The sequence below is a fragment of the Petaurus breviceps genome, unplaced genomic scaffold (genome assembly GCF_028583685.1).
Source record: "Petaurus breviceps papuanus isolate PSGF00001 unplaced genomic scaffold, PetGlider_PUasm1.0 140, whole genome shotgun sequence".
NCBI lineage: Eukaryota > Metazoa > Chordata > Mammalia > Diprotodontia > Petauridae > Petaurus > Petaurus breviceps.
Genome location: NW_027185698.1, coordinates 25,073,596 through 25,084,926, shown reverse-complemented (window position 1 = coordinate 25,084,926; position 11,331 = coordinate 25,073,596). Strand labels below are relative to the sequence as shown.

At 39.3% G+C, this 11,331-nt stretch overlaps 1 long non-coding RNA gene across 1 annotated transcript in view; it reads right to left on the bottom strand.

The window, feature by feature from the left end:
• Positions 1-2,280, bottom strand: part of LOC138150471 (uncharacterized) — an 8,294-nt gene extending 6,014 nt beyond the window's left edge. The window contains exons 1-2 of the long non-coding RNA XR_011165573.1: positions 2,069-2,280; positions 892-1,177 (exon numbers count right to left, since the gene is read on the bottom strand). This is a non-coding gene — a long non-coding RNA (uncharacterized lncRNA). The remainder of the gene's footprint in view (positions 1-891; positions 1,178-2,068) is intronic.
• Between the last annotated feature and the right edge of the window lie 9,051 nt (positions 2,281-11,331).

Sequence of the window (11,331 nt, the reverse complement as noted above, 5' to 3'; positions counted from 1 at the left end):
GAGGGGGTGAGAGGGAGAGAAGGGAGAAAGGAAAAGGGAGAGGAGTGAGAGAGGGAGGGGAGAGGGAGGGAAGGGGGAGAAGAGAGGGAAGAAAGAGGGAGGAGAGAGAGAGAAGCTCTTTATATAACCTTTTAGTACATTATTCAATTTGAACTTCATAATAATGATGTGAAAGGTAGTAAAAGGGTTATTATCTCCATTTTATAGATGAGAAAATTGAGGATTGGAAAGGTTAAGTGACTAGTCCATAGTTGACACTGTTGTCAAAGCCTAAACTTGAGCCCAGTTTTAGTGAAGTAAAAAATCTAGTGCATTTTTCTCTGTAACTGAGTATGTGTATGATGTCAGGACCTTCAACTGAAAGGTCCGGATATCTCTAAATGGGTCACTATTGCTTACAAAAGCCCTTGAGAGTAATCATGGCCCTGAATTTTAATCTGCCTCATTGTAAGTCACTCCTAGAAATAAAAAGTGAAGAAAACATATACAGTAAATTGAAATCCAGTTTCTCACGGTGCCTGACATTTAATAAATGTTCATTGAATGAATGAATAAACAAATGAATGAATGGATCATCAAAATAATCTCAAGGATAAAAAATTTGTGTCTGATTTGTTTTAGCAAAAACCAATAACATATCTTTGCTGCTGAGATACATAGATGCACACAAGTAAACACTTTCCATTTTTTATCATTGGTACGTGCCTATTTCACCGGGATTTAGGCAGGTGTGCTGAGGGGGAAACCAGGGGAAGGTGGTTTAGGGGACAAAGAAAATGATTCAATGAAGGAAAATGGAAGGTCCCAAACAAAAAATAATAAAGAAAAAAGGAAAACAGATTAGAATGCCTCTTTGCTGATCATGGATTTCTATAACAGGCCACCACTTACCTCTCTCTGAGCTTAGGCTTTTTTTTTTTCCTGCAGTTAAACTCAATGGAGTACATCGAATATGCATCTACCAGTGCAGCAGGATGGTAACGTTGGCAGCAGCCCTAAATAAGGCTAGCTTGTAGAAAACACATTGTGTCAGCATTCCCTGGAATTCTGATTTTCCTTCAGGTCAAAAAAGGACATTAGTTCATTATCATCAACTGAGCTGTCCTGGTGCTGATCTTGAAGGCAACATCTTCAAATTCAAGTCCAAAGATAGGCTTTTGTTACTAAGATCCTAGACCTGAGACCCAGAAATAGAACATTCTCAGAGGAGAGACCATAGTTTTTCATATCAATTGAATTAATTCAATTCAGTAATCCTCTATTGAGTATCTACTAGCTGCTAGGTACTGGGGACACAAAGGGAGGACAGGAACAAATGTTTATTAAGCACCTACTATGTTACAAATCTCATTTGATCCAAATCTCAAAGACAAAAAAGGAAAACAATCCTTACTGCTAAGAAGCTCACAAAAAGTTTTTATCATAGATTTTATACCTCCACCAGAATTTGAGCATATAACCCCAATTATATATATAGATGTATAGCATGTATCTTATACATACACATATACAAATATGTGTGAATATGTATGTGTATATATATTTCCTTTTTATAGATTATATGAATTACTACTGTGTTAATAATTATGTATACTAGAAGAATTATATAAAATAAACATTTGAAAGAATAAGATACATATGATATACAATTTGATTTTAAAGTTGAAAGGGAGTCACTTGAGTTTATTGAGCAAGAAAGGGGTGTCATGGTCAAGTCTGTTATTTAGGGAGAAGACTTCCCTTTGGCAGTTTTTTGGAAGACAAATTAGACAGGGAAGAGACTTGAAGTGGGGAGAACAATTAGGATGCTATGGTAATAGTCCAAGCGAGAGCCCATGGGTGCCTAAACAAGAGTGTCTCTCTTGAGTGGAGATATGGGGATGGATGTGAGAGATGTTGTGAAGGTAGAATCAAAGGGATTTAAAATTGATTCAATATTAAAAATGAAGGAGAGTGGGTAGGTGAAGATAACATTGAGACTGGGATCCTAGGTAACTGGAAGGATGGTAATTCTCTCCCCCCAAAACAAGGAAATTTAGAAGAAGGATGGATCACAGCCCATTCTTACCTGGTTGTTCTGGGCAACTTATTCTGACCCATTGAAAATGAAAAGGAAGGAGTCTACAAGGAGCAACTGCTGCTTCCATCTGGTGATTTGTGGGATGGAAGAAGGCAGAGGTTGAGTATTCGGGGGGTAAGGCAGCAGCATTCACCCATGTAACTGCTGGTGGGGTGAGGTTGCCTGGGTTGTGATTAAATTATAACCACTGTCAAGGGACAGGACCTAGAACAGAAGAAAAGTTAGTCACTTTCACAGTCAAGAAAGGCTAGTGACAAGAGAGGGCAAAGTGAAGGAATATTGGTCAATAAGGGTGAAGGGGATCAGGCTGCTTTTGAGACAATCTCCATGATTTGCTGTCTCAGGAATGATGGGATATAACCCCTCTTCCCACTCTCTAATGGGTTATCCCTTTGAGTCATACCATAGCCCATTAGGGGTACAGAGTCCATATTTTGGAGACCTCTCTAGGGAAAAACAACATTATGCAGGTAAGTATTTGCAAAGCATGTATAAAGTCAATACAAAGATGTTTTGAGGAAACTGAGAACACATTGACAACTGGGGAGATCAAAGAAGGTTTCCCATAGAGGAAGGGCCCTGAGCTGGGCTTTGAAGGAACTTAGGGATTCTACAAGGTTACTGTGGGGGGGAAAGGAAAAACATTCTAGCCACAGAGGAGAGCCTGTCCAAAAGCCCAGAGGCAATGGAATGTATTATATAGGGATTAGCCAATACATTTAACATCCATCTTCCCTTCAGTAATTCTTCTAAGTTTATATAGCAAAATTTTACAATGACAATCCAGGCAAGAGTTCAACAGTGGGAGAACACAAGAAGACAGAGCAAGGTTTTGTATACAAGCACTCGCCTGGGACCTGCTCCCTGAACCATTTTCCCAAGCTTTGTCCAAAGAGAGCCCCCTTGATTTGCCATTTCATTCTTTTTCTTCTACATGGAGGGGAACAGAAAGGAGGAGGGATTTAGAATTCTGGGCCAGCTCAGCATGCTTGCCACAGGCTACTGGCGTTGCAGCACCTGGACTGACCTTTCCAGTAAGGCCACCATAGAAGCAGCCGCCAGTGCCATGATCTGCTTTAACCAGGACCATCCTGAGCTGAGACTGGACCAGGAACAGAGATGTAAGCTGCCTAGCAGGACTAAAGGAGGTAGCACTTTGGGTAAATTGAGTCTAGAGAAGAGTTAGATTCCAGGGCTCTTGGACTAGCAGCTTGGAAAAGCCATATCATCTACTGAGATGAAAGAAAGATGACCTCCTGGCCCGTCATTTTTTCTTGTTCTAATTGATTAAGGCACCTGACCTCTGAAAAGAATTCCCAGACACAAAATAATCCTTTCACGAATGGAGAAAGTAGAAAACACATGGTTGTTGATTGTTGCTATTTTTTTCCATTTTGAGAAATGGTCAGGAGGTTTAGAAGGGAAGACAAAAGGACAAAGCTCTTTCTTATATTTTTACTCTCTTTGTATTTTGACATTTACTTACTTTGTTGTACTTTAGTAAATCGCACGATCACCAAAAAGTCAATAGATTGAGTCTAAGAATGAGCTTGAACAACAAGATCCCAGTTCCCTGTTGCAGGGCAGGGACTGGAGCACAAAGAAATTTCCTATTTCAGTCACTTTGAAGTGTATTTTCAATCATACTCAGATCTGTATTGAAGGCAAAGCCAATGACATGGGTCCTATGAGCTCTGGAGAGCCCAAGACAGAGAGAGGGGTATGGTAAGATTTGGTAGCCTGCCCACCCTCTGGTGAGCAAGAGAAATGCTGAGACCTTTGGGAGAACATTCAGGCCACCGTGCTGGTGCCCTGAGGTTTGCAATGCATGTTGGCCAGAATATATAATATACCCTTAGAAATCAGTCAGCCAGATAATTAATTAATTGATTAGTTAATTGGCAACCTGCTTCTGTATAGGTTACAGAAAGCAAAGATTTGACTAGTTAGAGCTTCTGAAGCACCATTAAGGGTATGGATGCTTAGCCCATACCCTTTGTCCTGATTATGTAGTGCTTTTTATTTTTTTTAAAGTGAGACTACATTCCTGAAATCACTAGACTCACACAACTCTCTGACATTGGGAAGATCTCCATTTCACAGAGGTATACTACTGAGTAAGCTAGAAAAAGTGCTAACTTTTAGTTCTACCTCTGATACATACTTGCAGTGTGACCCTGGGCAAGTCACTTAACCTAACAGTGTCCCAGCTTACTTGCTAAGAGTATAAATAACAGAATTTCCTCACAGTTAAATAATGGGTCAGGGTACAAATTAAAAATAAACAACAAAACAAAAAGCATGATAACTATGCAACATAGGAGGAAACTGAGTCCATAAAGGCCAAATGGTGTACTCATAACCACCCACATGTGATGGCCTATGTATTCAAATTCAGGCCTCCTGACTTCAAATTGAACGATCTTTCAATTACCCCATTCTGCTTCTTGAAAAAAGAAAGGAAAATAGAAGAGGCATTTAAGGGAACAGCTTTTACATTTTCTGTATTGCTATGCCTTGGCATTTTATATGCTTTAACTTGGGTTTTTAGCTTGGTACTTGGCCAACTGGGCATAGAATCCAACTGAGTAAAATTAATCAGCACAAATAAATTTAAAATTGTCCAGCCTCCCTTATAACCCAAAGATTTTAATCTCAGTAACCTTTTTTACTTTCACACATGCGTTATAATTGCTGAGAATTCTGTTTATAGAAAATCCTAGATTTAGAGTTGAAAGTCAGTCAGTCAATAGACATTTATTAAGTTCCTACTATGTGCCAGACACTGTGCTAAGTGCTAGGGATACAAAGACAGGCAAACGTCACTCTGTGCTCTCGAGGTTCTAAGTCTAACGGAGGAGACAACATGCAAAGAACTACATACAAACAAGCTATGTAAAGGTTAAACTGGAGACAATCAGTGAGAGGAAGGCACTGGAATTGAGGGGCATTGAGAATTGGCGGGGGAAGGGGGTGGAGGGGAACTTTGGAGCCATTTTCATTTGTTTGAATTGAATAAACTGCTGGAACTGGAGTCTGGAAGACCTGTAATCGAATCTCAATTCAGGCATTTCCAAACCATGTGACCCTGAAGGAAGATATTCAAAAGCTGAATTACAGGCAAAAAAGGAATAAAAAATAGTTATAACTCTGTGTGCGTGTGTGTGTGTGTGTGTGTGTGTGTGTGTGTTTACATGCAAAGGTGCAAGCAGGTATGGATACACTGGGCAGCAGACTTAGAAGAGGCATGACACTAATGCCATCCCAGTCCTTCATTTAATTATGGGAAAATTCTTGCCAAGATAGCCTTCCAAAGACCATTATCTATGTGTTAGAATTGGCGTCAGAAAGATCTGGTTTCAGATTCTACCTAAGTCACTTACTGTTGGTTCCTGGTCATTTAAACACTCTGGGCCTTAGTCTGCAAAATGATGGAACTGGATACAATGACCTCCAGAGTCGCGTCTACCTCTGAATCTATTATTCTATGATCCTTTATTTTATATATGAAAAGACTGAGCCCCACAGAGGGTATGTGACCTCCCCAGCTTACACAGGTAGTAATTGGTAGAGCTGACATTGCAAAAGTTTATTAGAAGCATCAGATGAATCAAAATAAAGTCATACCCATGATTGCGTTCACATAATGAGCAGAGGACATATTTAGGAAAGGCATGGTACTACTGCAGTTCCAAATGGCCATTCATCTACAGGAAAAATCCAACCAAGATAGTCTTCGCAGGTTACTGTCTATATCTTGGGTAGCACATTGCACAGACCACAGACATGTCATATGGAACTCAAGGAGGTCCATGAATCAGAGCTGCTGCCATCCATACACAAATAACTTCATCTGAACAGTAATCAGGAAAGATTCAAGCAGAAACAAAAAAACCTGTGTTTGACAATCCTGCTTACCAAATTAACTGCTGGATTGGGGTAGAGATAGGAGACGGTCACTGAAGAGAGAGAGAGAGAAAGAGGAGCCATCACAATCCCCATTATAAGTTCCCACAGTCAAGCACCATCCTTGATTGGGAAATTCTGGCCCTTTTCAATGAGGAGAGAAATGCATATATTTCAAGTACTTTCCCCAAATAAAACCATGAGTTTATGATTAACCCCACATTCTCTTGACTTTGGATTTTGTAAGCAGATGGTATATATCTTGAATATTTTATTTAGGCTATGTGGGAACACATTTTATGATAAAAACCAGAACGTTCTTGTTCTTCACTTTCCATTTCAGGCCAGACTGACTTACAGCCCTGATCTGTTTTCTTTTATAACCAATCATTCAGATCTTTATTCTCACTGACAAGTCTAATCATTTTATTCATGTTATATCAAATCAAGAAGAACCCAGGAAAAGTATGGCCAGAATGTATTTGACTTGTCTTGGCTGACATTCCCCTCCTCCTTATTTCCAGATCATAGAGTGGTTCTAAAGAGCAGACATGTGGTGAAACAGGGATAGCCTTGTTCCCTGCCTAATAAAGGCAAAGGATCCCCTGGCCAGTGGTAATGGTACATGCACTAATATGCAGCAAATCAAGTTATCTTATCACCCCCCAAACATGTCAAGACAATCTGAGGCTTAATGAATCTCAGATTTTTAGATTGAAAAGGGGCCACAGCAGCCAGCTAGTCTAACCCACATTCAAAAAGGAATCCCCCCTCCATAACATATGCAACAAGTGGTCATCCAAAGTCCATTTAGCAATCTCTGACGAGAAGGAAAATCCAAGGCATCCCATTCCAGTTTGGGGTTTTTGTTTGTTTTCCTTGGGTGGGGGAGGGAGCATTTGTTTTATTCCATTTTATTTTTCACATTACAAACATTTACATATTACTCTCCTTCTACAAAAGCTCTCATAAGACAAAGAAATAACATTTAAACAAAGCCAATAAGATAGTGACCTCATATGGAAGTACATTTGGCATTCCACATCTATAGCATCCCCCCACCTCTCTTTTTTTAATTAACAGAAATCTATTTTCATTCCTTCTGACACCCACTGTATTGGGAAAAAAAGGAAAAGGAAAAGGAAAAACAAATTCCTTGGAACAAACATGCATAGTCAATCGAGACAAATTCCCTCACTGACTTCATACAAAATGCATATGTCTTATTCTACCTCCTAAATCTATCCCCTCTCTGTCACAGGGCAGAGCTAGTATATTTCTTCATTAATCCTTGGGTATCATGGAGGGTCATAGTTTTTCATCTTTATAGTGTTATTAGTGCCTAGATCATTCTCCTGGTTCTATTTTTGTTCTTCATCAGTTTATAAAAGTCTTCTACATTGTTTGTTTATATAATATTAATGTACTAAGTTATTCTTGTGGGTCTGCTTACCTCATTCTGCATCAGTTCATATCCCTTCCCATGTCTCTTTGAAATGTTCTATCTCCTCATTCCTTATAGCTCAATCGTATTCCCTTACATTCACATGCCACAACTTATTCAACCACTTGCATTCCAAGTTTGAACTGCTCCAATTTTTTAAAAGTTTTTCCTAAGGTCAAATCTAAATCTTTCCTTTAATAACTAACCTCCATTGATCCTAGTTCCACCCTCTGGGGCCCAAAAATATGCCTAATTCCTCTTACACGTGACAACCCTACAAAGAATTAAAACAACTACAATGTCATTGTGAGTCTTCTCTTCTTCAGACTAAACATTCCCAGTTCCTTCAATCAATACTTATGTGACCTTGTCAAGCATTCTTTTCTAGAGTAAGTCTTTCATGACCTCTCAATTGCTAGTGCTCATGCTGCTCATCTATCTTCTACTAATTTTTGTATCTATTCTTCTTATATTTTCTCTATACTTATATATATATATACATATATATTGTCTCCTGAAAAAGAAAATAAGCTCCATAAGAATGAGGATTCTTTCATTTGTTTGAATTTGTATCCCCAGCACCTAAAATAATACCAAGCATACAGACAGTAGACATTCTAGAAATGCTTATTGATCATTTGAAACTCTGCCCAAAATGTTACCAAATCAAACTTTGACCCAGCAATACAACTTCTTGATCTATACCCCTAAAGAGATCAATGAAAGAGGAAAAAGATCCAATGTACAAAAATATTCTTAGCAGCTCCTTCCATGGTGGCAAAGAATTCAAAACTAAGGGAAGGGTACCCATCAGATGGGGAATAGATGAGCAAATTATGATATATGAACATAATACAGTATTATTGTGCTGTCAGAAATAATGAAAGGGATGGTTCAGAGAAAACCTGAGAATATGTCTATGGACTGATTCAGAATGAAGTGAGTAGAACCAGAACAGCTTACACAATAACAGCAACATGATAAAGATGAACAACTTGCAAAGACTTGAGAACTCTGATCAACACACTGACCAACCACAATTCCAGAGGACCCAAGGTAAATATACTACGCTTGTCCTGAGATCAAGGTAGATAGCCTTAGTCTAACAACTAATGCACAGGAGACACACATTTTTAGACATCACCAGTCTAAGAATTGTTTTTGCTTGACTATTTTTGTTACAGGGGTTGACTTTTCTTTGTTTGTTTTAGTGCAGGGGTGGGGGAAGTGGGAGATTGTAGAAGAAAACTAAGTACTTGAAAATTGGGGGGTGGAATAAAAGCTTATTGATTGACTGACATAACATGAACTCAAGACCCTTCACCATCTAGGGTATTCTCTTCTGTATAACCTGAAGATTTTCATGTCCTTAAACTGTGATGCCCAAAATACTCCAGATGAGGTCTAATCAGGGTAGAGTACAATGGAACTATCACCTTCTTATTCCTGGAAGTTATTCCTCTCAATGCAACCCCAGATCACATACTTTTTGTTTTTTGCTTACTGACAAATATCTATGCAAAAGACCTCCTCCACAGCTTCCCTGAGGTATGGAAGAAACCTCATAGTTCTCAAAGTATGCATGAATATAATGCAAGTCCTGCCATAATGGAATGAATTATGGACTTGGTGACAATCTATATACCTGTTATCCAAACAACTAAGGTCAGAGATATTCCTCATGAATAAGTACCAATTTGGTCTAATGAGATATGGCCAAGGGTTGTTCAGGGAAACCAGCCCTTCCTGAGCAGTGACCCTTGATCTCCTGATTTAGGATAAAACACTGAATGGGGAGGCACTTTATCCACACAAAGACATGGTTATACCATAAACATCAACATCTCTTGGAATTTCATTCAGAACTTAGAATCTAAATCACTGAAACTCCCATTCTTTGACAACAAATTCCTAACCATCCCTCTCTCCCACATTCTTCCTTGCATTAGACCTATTCTTTTCTCTCGGTGTCCTTTGATCAATTTACCTTTTCCTACTCACTATATCGCCCATTCTAGGCTAATCTTGCCTCCATTCTCAGCCTTAACCTCATGGTTAGTCATTTTAATTATTTCACTAGCTATAACCCTACCCTGCTGGCCTTTCACAATTTCACAAGGACCTATGTATCCTTGTCCCTAGGTAATCCCAATTATCCCATTTCTCCATTCCAATTCCAAGGTTGTTAAACATTACTAAGAGAATCACAGAATAGAGCTAATTCCATGAACTACAAATTTGGTGCATAGTCTTAGCTGACTCCTTGCTGCTCAACAATTCCTCTTCTGTACCTTTATCGGTTCGTGTCTTATTTCTCACAGTAAATATTCCAAATATTTTCTTAACTCCTCTCTTCTTACCTCTCCACCAATTCTGAATTCCTGAATTTACATCAAATGACTTAGGACCTAGACTCTTTCTTCTCCCCTGAGAAGAGAGATATTGTCTGCATGAACTTTTAACTCCATTCCATCACCCTCTTTTCCCACCATTTTTCTGGTGTCAGAAGAGCTACCCCTACTGCTTCTCAAGGCTAATTCCTCTCCCTACAGCTTTGATCCAATTCTCTTCCAGCTTCTTTAGGACCTTACTTCAGCTGCCATCCCCTCCCTCTCATGCATCTTCAATCTTCCCTTTCCATTGGTTCTTCTGGAACTGCCTACAAATACATTCAATTTTCCTTAGTCCACCAAATTGAACCATTCTACTCTATGCAGCCACCATTGCATCTTTCTCTCTTTTTCACTATTATACAGGCCTGTATAAATATATAGGCCTGAAACATGTGATTTCATTGGTTTAGGTGTAACTCCACTGCTGTTCAAGGCTAAGGTGTTTGTTTTTTCTAAAGGACAGTCCTGATAAGTTCAATGTTACATTCCTGCATGAGTGGAGGAGGGATTTCTGCATAAAATGTTGGGGGATGACTTTAAGATTAGCCGTCATAACAGGTGAACATGAAACTCTAAACGGCTTCTGCAAGCCCTCGGAGTCCGAGATACTTGGGGAAATGACCATGTCCCTCAATTTCCAGCGCCTGCAACCCCAGAAATTGTAAAGAACAGACATCCTCCTTGGTAAGATCATTTTCTCTCTGGTTTAAGCTGAAATCTTACCTTGATCTCAGCCAAAGAGCTTCTTTACTCTTTTGTATTCTTTGGTCTATTCTAACCTGCATAACTCTTCCCATTTCTGTTTACTTTGACAAATAGGTGCACTAGCCATTTGTGATTGTCTTTTGTGTAACTGGCATTTGGTGGGAGGGAGCCAAGCTAGAAATTATAAGCTAAGTATTTCCTCCTTTTGGGAGTAATCAAGGAATGTGCCTTTTATCCTGAACCCATTCTCAAACCCCTTGACTATAAATATTTGAAGCATAGTAAAGAGATATTCAAGCCCAAGACCTACCTTGAAGACTAGAGAAGAAATTGCCTAAGAAAAGTAGTCCAGGAGGAGCTTGACTGCCTTTCCACAGCAAAGTTCCTGGCAGTGATGGTGCTGGTACAGACCTCCTTTCATTCCCTCTCCTGGAGATAAGGTGGTCAGGTCACAGATATCTACCCATGATACCTACCCAAAGTCAGCCTTCTTTATACCCAAACAACAGCCATACCCCTCATAGACACACACACACACACACACACACACACACACACACACACACACATTTTTGTATATCTCACATATCCATGAGAATATTGTCCCACTAATAGTTTTTGGTCCCTTCTCTTGCAAGAGCTTTCCCTTTCTTTTTGACTTTTTAAAAGCCTTAGAACTTCAAGGGTGGTTCTGAGGTTATGTCATCTTTTGCCTAAGGTGTTGCCCATTGTTTTGGGGGTTTTTTCTGAAAGGTAGTGCTATTATGTGGATAGCTCTAAGTGTAGACCTTCACCTTTATGTG